The sequence below is a fragment of the Magnolia sinica genome, chromosome 17 (assembly GCF_029962835.1).
Source record: "Magnolia sinica isolate HGM2019 chromosome 17, MsV1, whole genome shotgun sequence".
NCBI lineage: Eukaryota > Viridiplantae > Streptophyta > Magnoliopsida > Magnoliales > Magnoliaceae > Magnolia > Magnolia sinica.
In genome coordinates, this window is record NC_080589.1 from 72,264,924 (window position 1) to 72,278,331 (window position 13,408).

The following is a 13,408-nucleotide window of genomic DNA, read 5'->3' on the forward strand; positions in this document are numbered from 1 at the left end:
GTACGTGTTCATACCCACACCGTCCATATCATGGACGTCCTGATGGGCCACATGAGATGTATCTGTGGTGTCCAGCACCATCCAGTACGTGGACGGTGGGACCCACCATGAAGTATGTGCTCCATCCTCATCGTCCAGATGGTTGGACGGTGGGCCACGTTGCTGCATTTGTATTATTCATGCCGTCCATCTGTTTAAGAGGGTGGACCCACCCCACACGTGTGACACGTGTGTGTAGGTGGGACCCACCTTGATTTATGTATTTCATATCCACACTGTCCTTAGTGAGGGACGTGGATGCCCACCATGATGTATGTTTTCATCCCACACCGTCTATCTGGACGGGAAGTGTGGGACCACCTTGATGTATGTATTCTCCACGCTGCCCATCCATTTTGGGGATGACGTGGGGCCACCCCACACGTGTTGCACGTGTGGGGGTGGACCCACATTAATTCATGTGTTGTATATTCCACACCGTTCATTTCTGGGTAGTGTGTCAAGTGGGACCGGCCTTGATGGACCGTCCAGATCATCGACTTCACCATGATGCATGTGTTATTCCACACTATCCATCTATTCGTCCTGATCTTGGATGTGGGGCCCCACCTTGATGTTTGTGTTTGATCAGCACCGTCCAGATGTCGTGGGGCCCTGATGTATGGGTTTCATCCTCACTGTCCAAGGACGTGGGTCCCACATGATATATGTGTTTTATCTATATCGTCCAACCATCGGAAGAGATCGTTTATGGCATTACAGAGAGGATGTGATAGAACTAAATTTCAGGTGGGACCCACCTTGAAGTATTTATTTTATATCCACAGCGGTGAGACGCCATCCGTGATGTATATATTGTATATCTATGCGCCCATTTATGTGACCCGCCGTGATGTATGTTTTGTATATATTTGCCGACCATTGGTGCGGCCCATGTGATGCGGCCCACTTGACGTATATGAGGCCCATTGGTGCTGCCCGTTGGTGTGGCCCACTTGACGTTTATGAGGTCCATTGGTGCGGCCCATTGATGCGGCCCACGAGTGAGGCCTGATGTGATGTAATTGTGGCCCATGTGCTGAGGCCAATATGATGTATATGTAGCCCGTGAGTGAGGCCCATAGTGATGTGTATTAGGTCATTGTGTAAGGCCATGAGCCCACGATACGTTTGGCTCTATAAGGGCCACTCTTTGAGAGTAATGTTGGTTAAATGTCCACATTGATAAGTGATGATGGTTAAATGTCCACATTGTGACCTTCCCTAAGGTCCTTTGTTAAGCCGATTATCGATTTCGATTATTGAGGTCGATTCTAATTATCGAGGCTGATTTCGATTGTCGAGGTCGATTCCGATTTTCGAGACCGATTCCGATTGTCAAGGCCGATTGTTGGGGCTGATTCCGATTGTCGAGGCTGATTCCGATTGTCAAGGCCGATTCTGATTTTTGAGACTGATTTCTATTGTCGAGGCCAATTCCGATTGTCGAGGCTGATTCTGATTATCGAGGCTAATTATAATTATCGACGCCGATTCTGATTGTTGAGGCCGATTCTAATTGTTGAGGCCGATTTCGATTATTGAGGCTGATTCCGATTATTGAGACCAATTTATTAAGACTAATTGTCGAGACCAATTATCGGGGCCGAATGCCGAGGCCGATTATCGAGGCCAAATCAGTGTCAGTCATCGATACCGATTATGAGTATGTGATAGCATAGCATCATGATACTTGCCCGTACGCATCATCTGCATGTTTGTTATGAGATATAGTTGATCATTGCATATGCCATAGGGCTAAGATATTTATGAGACTCCTTGATAGGCGGATTTGCCCCACATGAGCATGCGGTACACACAGGTTTAATGCATGACTGAATGATATGACTCATACATCTCGCATTTGTGTGATATGACCACCGTACGCCCTAATGACATCAGGGTCGTAACCTCCACAGGCATATCGTGGATGGCCAGATGAGACACCGAAAATCTGTTCTATATAAGGTGCTATAGATATCCCTATGTGAAATTTTCTAAACTGTCTTGGTCCTAAAGGTTGCTCCGACGTCTAGACCGAGTGGATGTATGAGCGCATGATGGTCATATACTGTTAGGCCATGTCTCCCACTATGTCGTGGTTAGTTGAAAGGGGGTGCGGCCTTACCTGTCAAAGAGGAGGGAGCAAAGCTAAGCTAAGTTTGACCAGCTCGAGAAATGGGTCCGCTATCTATAAGCCAGGCCCGATATTGACAGGTGGATAGTGAGGTCTCTTCTACTCACCTTGTTGCACGCGATATGGCGGTAATCTATTTTGGAGTGTACTATACCCCGGTGATTTTTCAAAGAGAAACCGTATTGATATGTGGACTTATTGAGTAGGAGTTGCATACTCATTCATTCACTATCCACTCGGGCTATGGTGCGCAACCAATTGTTGTGTACCTTCGTAATGGTAAGGATTTCGGTTGGGGCACGTAACTAACCTAAGATCAGGAGTCTACTACGTTGAGTCTGGCTATCCAAATTTAGGCATGAGACTGGTTTGGATAGAAGTCCCTTGTGATGGACCTCCCCTAGCCTACGATACTACGTACTATCATCCTGACTTCACTCTAACTTGGTCATTTCATCCGCACCGCATATTGTATTGCATCCGCAACATTTAGCATTTTGGGTTATCATGTTTCTGCATTTATATGGCCTAGATACGACTAACGATATTTATGAACTCGTCAGGAATTGTATATTACATTGCATCCTCGGTATCTGATATTTGACTCTCTATGATTCCGCGTTTGCATCACCGATCTACATTACATATTCTGATATTGTATGATTCATGATCTTGCCAGTATTTCTGTTTATTCCGATATTGTATGATTTATGGTATTGTATTGCATATTTGGCACTTACCTTGTGCACACACTTTCACCACCCTCTAAGCTTTCTCTAAGCTTATGAACGATAGATGCGTGCAGGTGGCGTTAGGTCGCAACAGCGTTGAGCTTGGAGCGTGCAGCGGACTTAGAGCTTTGATTTTTGATATATGTATATTTCCCTTTCAGCACTGTACTCAACTGTTTATATTAGTGGATATGAGACGATGATGTTGCCTTTGTGATTTGGATAAACTTGTGGTTATACTTCTTATGAGACAATTGTACGTTGAAAAATTCTCATTATAGGATCCCAGGATCGGAACTTTGTGTATGAGCGTTGGGAGCTGAGAATGGGGTATTATGGAGGCTGTCGACACCGGATTCGACGATCGGGATTCCTGTGAATCCAATTTCTATGTTTGAGGCGTGACACTAGTTGAATTAGATTTTTTTTTTTTTAACATATACGAGGTGGGATTAAATTGATTTATGGATTAGATTTAATGGAGCATGTGTGGTATGTATGCGAGCATTATTGCATAGGCAGCTTCGTACTCGTAACTTCGTTTTGTCATTGGTATTCTGAAAGGAAGGGTAAATTGGTCAATTTATTCTTGTTACTAGGTTTTTGGATGCCTGTAATATATTTAGTTGTAAACACATTACACCTTAAAAGAGTTTGAGGTGAATCAGTTTATATGCTATTCCGTTTGATTTTAAGTGATAATCTATTTACTGGTAAAAAGATTGTGTTTGGCTAGCTCTTAAAGTGTTTACAATGAATAAAGCAGGGTATTCATTTCATAGAATTGGGTGATGAACCTTCCAAAATACACAAATCACATAAGAAGGACATTATGGTTTTTAGGGCCCTAAGAGAGCATTAAAGCATGCACACATTATTCAATGTCTTCCACCCATCATAGTGTGCCCCAAATGCAATCTAAAAGTTTTTAATGGTGGATGTCCCATCTTTCCCTTGTGTGGTCCATTTGATAATAGATGAGCCACTTTTTTCAGAGTAACAAGAGAGCATCAAGGGAAGTATATGATGGAAAAACTAGATGTACCATACACATTGTGGTGGGCCCCACATATCATGAGTATATATTAACCATTATGTTCTAACATGTATAATGACTTTATAGCCGTAAAGGTTATACCTGTAGTATGAAACATGACTTCTTTTTTTTTTATCAATTTTCATATTAAAGTTAAAAGTTGTAATTTATTTATAGCCCGTAAAGGCTTTACAGACAAATACATGCATTCAAACAATTCATCTGGTACATAGGCCCAAAAATGAAGCAAATTTAAATATCCAGTGGATTGCACCATAGGAATCAGTGGTGATTGAACGCCCACCATTAAAAACTTCGTAGGTCCCCTTGTAGTGTTTATTTTCCATTGAAGTTGTTGATTAAGCCACACAAACCTTGACGAAGGGAAAATACAAATATCACCATTAGAAACTTCATGTGAGTGGCAGAAGTTTTGGATGAATCTGATATTTGTGTTTTCACTAAAAGGTCAAATGTCAAATAAGCATCACGGTGGCTCCTAGGAAGGTTTCAATGGTGAGTTTCACTATGGCCGTTGTTTCTTGTGGTGCAGTAATTGGACTGACTAATTTTAAAATGATCTGAAAAAAATGGATGAATGGCGTGGAAAAACCCATACATCAATGTGGGCCCCATAGAAGCTGCGTCCAGCCATGGGCGCGTGGGCAAGACAAGACGCAGTACACTTCCATCAAGTATGTAACGCCTCGTGTTTTCAGGACCTGAGTATATGACTCGTTTCCCAAAAACACGAGTGTTAACTTAAAGGATGGTCAAATTCGAGTATTTTTTTTTCAACTATCAGAGTAAGCAGATGAGCATAAAGTAGAGAATCAACATAAGAGAAATTTCATTATCATTCAAACATACAAGCAGCCCATAATGACTTATACAAACCAATGTCTCAACATTAACGATTACAAGGTTTGTGTATGTAAGAAATAACAGAAAGCATATAAATATAAGCTGCATGACCCCGTAGCTCCTCTTAGCAATACGGCCATGCTTCCATGGCACCTGCAAACTCCTCATCAAGTCTGATCATATACATCATCTGGGCCACCTGTTCTACCTGTACGGTTGTATATTTGATGGATGAGTGGCCAGCTCAGTGTGAATTCTCCTCAAGATTACACACTGCCACATTAGGTAAGCATAGTTATAAAACAACAAAGCAATCAAAATAATACATGATACAATCTTTTTAAATGCATGAATACATGAATGCACATCGGCCTAGGGATGCACATCCAGTCGGACTTGGGCTCGTCACCTATGCAAATCATCGACCTGGGAAAATCATCCAGTCGGACAGGAGTCGACAGTCGGTGGTCTGGGAGCTAGTGAAACGATACCCCGAAGATCCTAAGGGCACGTGCTGCAGCATCCAGATTAGCCACCCGTCATCGCCAACATGCTATAGATGCATGATTAGCCAAACCGTTATTAGTCCAGTTACAATCAGCCAATTTAGGTGAGTACAAGGTCACTACGGGGAGCTCAGAGTCCAGCGTGGGCTGACAGCTCAGGCATAGTGTCTCATTACAACCATCTCCAGCTCATGAGGCTCCCACCTTAGGATGTTTAATGGAAAACTGTCAACTAGTGGTCAATCATATTACAACATATGGGGCTTGCCATCGCATGGTGGCACAGTATAAAAACATCGAGCCCATATAGGGAAAATACCAGGATAAGGACACATACGACGATATCAAAGCAAGACACATAAGAAAAATATCAAAATAAGCCACATAGGGCGAGTATCAAAATCATGTGATAAAAGACTATCCTTGAAAACCTTTGGACACAACAACCTTAGATGGTAGGCCCACATCACTGGTTAATTTAAACCACCATTCAATAACCAGTAAGCCGAAGGTCCATTACTATCACAACCAATCGGGTTACATCCCAAGTATGGGTGTACACATATAGGTGGGGGTTCCCCACTGGTGTACCAATTCAAGTTCCATAAGCAATCCACAAATAATCCACAAGCATAAATAAATATGCAGGATAAACATTAAGCATGTAATATAGCAATTTAATTCCAACAATTAACACATGTGACCATGAAATGGATATATTAATTATAAGTTAAAATAAAAACTATAACTTAAGCTAATGGGAAAATGGAAAGCTCAAGGGGAAAAATCATTACCTTACACTTTGAATCGCCAACTAATGTTGCTAGTGAGCACGTACACCCTTAGAACTGAATCCTACCATGAATGGTGAAGTTTTATGTGAGATCAATGTTCTACCAAGTACCTATGGTCAAGACTAATACAACCTAGGGTTTAGATTACTTAGGACCTTGATGTAGATTTACGGTCTTCATCTTAGGGTTTAATTCTAGGGGTAAAACTAGGATGTATGAGCAACTTAAATAATATAACAGTAACATGGCTAGTTATACTTTAATATTAATAATATAACTAATACTTGACCATGGTAAGTATTACAATTGTAATAAATAGTATAACCTATATTAGAGATGGCATTTTCAAGTGATGGACACCAAACTAATGTCATCAATAGTAGTTTTGTCCCTAATAATTAATATCAGCGTAACATATTAATAGTAATCATCCTGATGATGGTTAATAATAGAAGTATAACCAACAGCACTAACTAATACAATATAATATTTATTTGAAATTTCTAGTTACTATTATTGAAATAATAGATAGAAAATAATAACAATACTAATAATGATGACAAATCTGATTAATGAAAAGAGATGGAAACCCTCACCTGGCTGACTCGGTGAGTTGACTTCGTTTGGAACCAAGTTAATCCGATTTCCCTCTCTCATCTTCCGTTCTCCTTCTTCTCTTCTCCCTTTCTTTCTTCTACTTCTTTCTTCTCTCATCCTCTGTTAGGGTGACTAGACGGGATTCTGGACTCAGGCCAAACTCGCCAATCGAGCCGTTACTCAACAAGTCAATGTGGTGCGTCACACCACCTCCCTTCTCACCTCTATCTGCCACTTTCCTCCTCATTTTTCCTGCAACTCACGTCCATCACCTAGACTAAGTAAAACGAGTGACCCGCTTCAGCAACGCGGCTACGTGATGTAGCTGCAGCGGCTGCAGCTCTCCCTCCATGTTCCTTCCTTCTTCTTCTTCTTCCTTCATGACAGCGGCCATGGCTGTCCGCTTCATCTTCTTTCTCTCTTTTCTTCCTTTATTTTCTTCTTCCATCTCCGGCCAGAGGGAGCTCCAAATCTAACTAGAAATCTCCCCGAACTAGTGCGACTAAGCGGCTCAAATGAAGAAGGAGGCGGCTCGAATGGTTTTCCTTCGATCTGGTGGTTATGGACGGCTAGGATAGATGCAAGGGTGCTTGTGGGATGAAGGTTTTGAAGGTTGAAGGAGGTTTAGGTGGTGGGTTTCAAATGGAGAAGAAAACGGATGGTTTCTCTTGGGCGGCCGCGAGGAGAGGAGAAAGGCTCGTTGCTATTCCATCCAGCTGCCTTATATCAAGCCCTACATTCCCTTAGAGTTGTCGAATCAGGGCTGGATGGCTTGGATTAAAACCGGATGGCAATAGCCTCCAAAATACAGCTAACAAAACCAAAACCGGTCATGGTTTGGTTTCCTAAGAAAGCCCTAAACCACTACTAGAATGGATGGCTGAGATAGGCTTGGACAGAGGGCTAGGATTGGAGGAATCCTCTCACGTGGATCGTGCTAGCTGGCTTGCCAAAACATTTCCGTTTTCAAAATGTTGTGCTTATAGGGTCGGTTTGCGCTGGGAATCGTGTGCTTGAACACGTGCCGAAACACGTGAAGTTTGTGGGTTTTGGTTGAGCCCACGGTGCTAACACAATGGATGGTTTGGATTGTCCAGATGGACCGTGTAGGTGGGCCACTGATCAAGGGAAACAGACGGTCATCCGTCGGCTGCTGCAAATGAGGAGAGAAGGAGAGTTTTCTCCTTTTTTGGGGGGAAAAACGCGAGTCAGAGCTCTTCTGACCGTGCAGGCAGTCTGGTGCACCTCGCGTGTACACCAGTTGTGCACATGTGCACCACTATGTGGGGTTCGCCATGATGTTTGTGATAAATCCACCCCGTCTACCCCACTTGGAGGGCCCAATCAGAGTCTTTTACCAAAGGTGGGGCAGATCCAAGGTCTATGTGGGCCATACACCAAATTTTTAGTTATTTTTAGCTCTAATTGTATATTCTAGTTAGCCTGCTAGTCAGATCACCTCGAAGTTAAACACCGACGGTTGAAAAAGAGTTCTAAGGACCTAACTATAGAGAAATTCTAAGTTCTAGGTGGGCAACAACACATTTGATCAGTTCACCATACAAATGCTCATTAATCTCTGTTCAAACACGTAACATAGATGTGTATTGGCTATGACATCAAGTGGGGTCCCTCGTGATGTTCTTTCAGAGAATCCATGCCATTCACCACTTTTGTATCACTATGTTAGGACACGGGGTCAAATATGAGACGATTTGGTTAGTCGAGTAAGTCATACGGTGTGTCCAATAGCAACCAACACTCCCTGTTAAACCCCATACACGAGAGACATGCACAAGAGACGTAGCTTGCTTTGAAAATTTGAATGAATTGAGTTGTTTTGTGTGAAGTCCACTTTACTACTTGTAGTTGTACGATCCGCTCTGTTCATTGTATTTAACATGCCCTCCTAGGATTAAGGTCCAAAAATGGAGCAGATCTGTGGATCGGGTGGGCCATACTATCCGATCAAGCATCAATGGTGACATGCAGTGGCATTTACTATTTACGAACTCGCCATCCATTTCTCAACCGGCATCTGACGCTCGTTATGTCGAAATGTGTCATTCGAATGTCTTGAAATTTGGCGAACATGCATCATTTTTCGTGCTTTTTCCTGTGATCCAGTTTGGGTCCCGATCTTCCGAGGATGAATAAGATGTTCTTTTAATAGCTAATATACTTCAAAATTTCAAAATAATATTTATACACCTTTAATCAACAAGTTACCGGGCAGTTTGAACTTAGAACCTAAGATCTTCATGATGATTGGTTTACCATGATGTTCTTGTGGCCTGTTTGGCAGATCCGAATATGACTGGGGGCCAGATGACTAGCTAAAAATAAGGAAACTTGATGATTAACACTCTTACTATGTATGTAGGTGGGTATACGGTCAGTTTCGTAAACGGATAATATGTAAAGTGGGTTTTAGGAGGATTAGGGGTAAAGTATGTGTATCGTCGGATTAGAGTGTCTTATTCACACGTGTAGGTTTCTCAAATTATAATTCTAATGGTGGGTTAAGCATATTCATATGGTGTGAACAAGATGAACGAATCAGAATCTTGGTCTGATAAGTGTACGGACGGATGTAGGGATTAAGTAGCTAAATTAATGTGATCTAAGGGCTGAAATTTGATGTGTACGGTTAATTTATGATAATTAGGCCTGGTATAAAGTTTCACATGAAACAGATCATGAGAACCTTGTGAGTTGGAATTCAGGGTATAGGTTGATGGCATTTTCTTAATTATTATTTATCTAGGATTTTTATGAAATCTAATGGCTCTATATGGTTCTATGCCCATTTCTAAACAATCCTTACAAAAGAACTTACATTCAAATCATTACGGATAAAGAGTTATTCACCGATTTAGTTAAGGGAAGGTATGTATATCAGACCACATGATCAGCGGTCAAATGACCTGATTTATGGATGAAGATCATTCTTAATCGGTCAGATTCATGTTGGAGGATGGATGTAGGGTTAGGTTAGCTAGTAGGTTAAATTTACGGTAACACTCGAGGACTTTCAATACTCAGTATTGAAAAGTTCGGGGTGTTACAAAGTAGGACCTGCCTAACCTGTCTAAATTATGGACCCCGATTAGGTGAGGTTGCCAATCCAGCTGTGGTGTGCTTATGTGTAGGGCACTGTAGAGTCTGACATGATGTATGGCTTTTATATGCATCCTGTTTATTCATTTTTTTTCCAAGCTCATATGAGGGCATGAACTAAAAAATAAAGCAAATTTGAAGCTCAAGTAAACCATAACATAAGAAACAGTGGGGGAACAAAAACACCTATCACTGAAACTTATCTCGAGCCAACCATAATGTTTATTTGTTATCTAAGCTATTGATAAGGGCACTTAGACTTGGATGAAGGGATAACACAAATATCATCCTGATCCAAAAGTTTTGTTTCCCTAGGGAGTTTTTAATGGTGGGTTTAATCACCACTATTTCATGTGGTGGGGTCCACTTGAGCTATGGATCGGCTTCATTTTTGGGTTCATGCCCTAGAAGGAGGGAGGAAATCAAATGGACAGCTTCAATATAAGATATACATTATATTGAGCCCCATTGCGCCCAACTCAAGGACACCACCACTAGGGTGGTATTGGCTACACCTAATCCACATCCCTAAGAGGGTTCCATCGGTGGAACTCTTGTGGATCATGCCCTAAAATTGTGGGGAGCAGATTAGGTGCGGCCTATGCCTCACCTAAGACGGTGCAACCCTTATCATGGGGCCCACTTTAAAGTATTTATTATATATCTTCATTGTTCATCCATTTTGCTAGATCAATTTATGGCATGAACCCATAGACAAAGAAGATCCCCCTTACTCATGCCTCAATAGTAGACTCACAAAAGTTTAAACATGAGATCATGGTTTCGAGTACCCATTGTGGTGAAATCTCATTATAGTTTGAGTGTCTAACTATGCGTAGGGTTGTACATCAAGCATACTCGAGTCGAGATGGGCCAAGCTTGGCTTGACTCGTCTATAATTTCCTTGAGCTTGAGCTCGGCTTTAAGTTTACCATTGGAGCTTGGCTTATTTGCCAAATCTTTCGAGTCGAGCTGGTGGATCGAGTCAAGGCGAGCTTACCTCAAGTTGAGTCGAGTCTACTCCCAACCCGACCCAACCTGTACCCGACTCAACCCAACAACCCATTTCGACCCATGCACCCAACCCAACTAACTTAACCCGCAACCAACCCAATTCCCAAGTCAAATATTCAATTAATACACACACACACACACACACACACACACAACCAAAAAACAAGGCAACGCCGACAGCTAAAAACCATTGGCAATGACCTTCCCCGACGGCTTTTAGCCATTGCAAGGTCCGTCAATAAAAGGTGCGTTGGCGTTTCTAGCGGCTAACAACCGTCGGCGTTGTCGGCGGCTAAAATCCGTCATCATTTGCGGTAGCTAAAACCGTCGGTGTTGTTGGTGGCTAAAATCCACTAACGTTCTCAGCGGTTAATCTATCGACGATTCTCATTAATTAAAAAATAATAATAAGAATTTGGATGATATATTTGATTTTGATTTCTTGCTTTTCGTGTAGACTTTTCCATCTCAAATAAGTTAGTTCATTAGGGCATTGGAGAAATTGGTATATCTAGTTATGGATGTATATTAATCAACACATCCAAAATTAGATATACCCATTTCTCCAAAGCTCTGAACGAACCAACCTATTTGAGAAGGAAAGTCTACACAATAGAAAAAAAAAGAAATCAAAATCAAATATATCATCCAAATTCCAAATATTTGGATTGGATATATGCTTTAAAAAAAAAAGAGACCACATATCATTAAGTCTTTGTTTATTTTGCTGCTTGACCTGTGGGGGTTTTCTTGAAGTCCGTGGCTTTAAATCTAGAAATGCAGTCCACATTCAATTATTTAGATCTAGGTTGCATTTGCACGTGATTATGTTGAAGACAAACAATCACATGATTAAGCACATTAGAACAGAGACGATGCAAAAAGATAAGACAAATATAGTAATGAAATTGATGAAATAAAAAGGGAAATGCAAAAACAACCCAACCTGCAGAAATTGACGACTATATCCATAATATACAAGCCTTGTATGTGAATGACAACCTGTGAGACCTAATAACCAACACAAAAAATTAGCAGAAGGAAGCTGTTATTGCAACTTAAAGCAAATAAAAGAAAACATAGCATCAGCAAAATCCTAATATCATTTTGACTTGTGAATCCAAGACTGAGAAACAAAACAGCCAACTTACATGAAGCTACTTCCAGCAATGTTTCAATATGCAATTGATGCATAAAATTAAAGTGCTTTTTATTTCTTAGCATAAAATAGTAGGTTTTCTTGATGAACAGGTATCAAAAGCGTCCAGCAACCATACAGGCAGGCCTACCTTTTTGGGAGCCACATTGTTAATCTTTGTGGAACTCTGTGAACCACCAGTAGTTTACAGTTCAGACATTGTAGGGCTGTAAATACCAGATTGAAGCGAGCCTACTCGAATGAAGACCTTGCAATGTGTAGGTCCTCAAATATGCCTATACATAAATCAATATTTCTATCTTAAGGAATTAAGCTGACAAATGAAATACCAAAAACAAAATGTCAGATTTTTTATGAGTCACGATTAGAAAAAGGCCTCTCAATTGAAAATAGGACTACCTCTTCTAAGACAGCAGCAACATCCGACTTTGTACCTTTCCTTAATGATAGAAACTTCTCACGAGCCTGTAACACAAAAAAGGACATTGCGAAATAGGCCATTTGATTTCTTATTCCTGTCTTCTTCATGCAGAGGTGATCCAGAAAAAAATCCATGATCCAGCAGACTTCTTGGCAAGAGACACCTCATTTCAACCTTCTGTAAGATTGATTCAGATCCATTAATATTACAAAAAACAAATTACTTCTGAGGAGAGAGCTAATTCCAACCATTTCTCACTTATCAGAATCGTAAAAACCAAGTATTAGGCTATACGCATAATATTCCCTGAAAATTGAAATACCAAAGCCAGGAAACATTTTGGAGAAAAAGCTAACCTGCATGTATTTCTAGAAGCTGCACTTTGGAATCAGCTATTGGAACACTTTGAAAGGCTTCCATTGGATAATGAACCTCTACCAAATTGTAATCAGATTGCCAATTTTTTCATCCAACTGCATGTTGATTAGTCCTGGATAAATAACAAGAGAGTAACTTTTTCTTAGAAAAAAAATGAATGACAATCCTCATCAATCTATTAAACTGTCCAAGTAAACAAAAGTAAGACCACTACAAGTATGAGTGATCCAGGTTAGATCCCTGGTTATCTTACCTTATAATACCTTACTTGTAGGCCTGCCAATAGGCTAGGAAAAATTAAAAAATTTTTATATGCCCAACTCAGAAAGTTCAGAATGTAGGGCAACAAACATCTTAGAAAACTAGGAACATCTATATGCACATGATATATAAGGTTTAATCAAAGTAGATGAATAAAAAGCCTGTTAGTTTGCAATAGCCTGAATGGCCATAAGGCAATTGGCGGGCTTGGGGCAGTTCACAGAGTAGTGTTAGATGCCATTTGAAGATCAATGTCTTTGTCACAAAACAAGATAGGAAAAAAAGTAAACTTGCCATCAGGGTAAGGAGGAAAGCTGATGTTTGGTTGGGCAGCCAATCATTTGACTTTTG

At 40.9% G+C, this 13,408-nt stretch overlaps 1 long non-coding RNA gene across 1 annotated transcript; it reads right to left on the bottom strand.

The window, feature by feature from the left end:
- Window positions 1–11,782: 11,782 nt before the first annotated feature.
- LOC131231281 (uncharacterized) lies at window positions 11,783–13,089 on the bottom strand. The gene is made up of 3 exons (XR_009164273.1): window positions 12,775–13,089; window positions 12,397–12,595; window positions 11,783–12,261 (listed from the first exon to the last, which is right to left on the bottom strand). It is a non-coding gene; the product is annotated as an uncharacterized LOC131231281 (long non-coding RNA).
- Window positions 13,090–13,408: the final 319 nt, after the last annotated feature.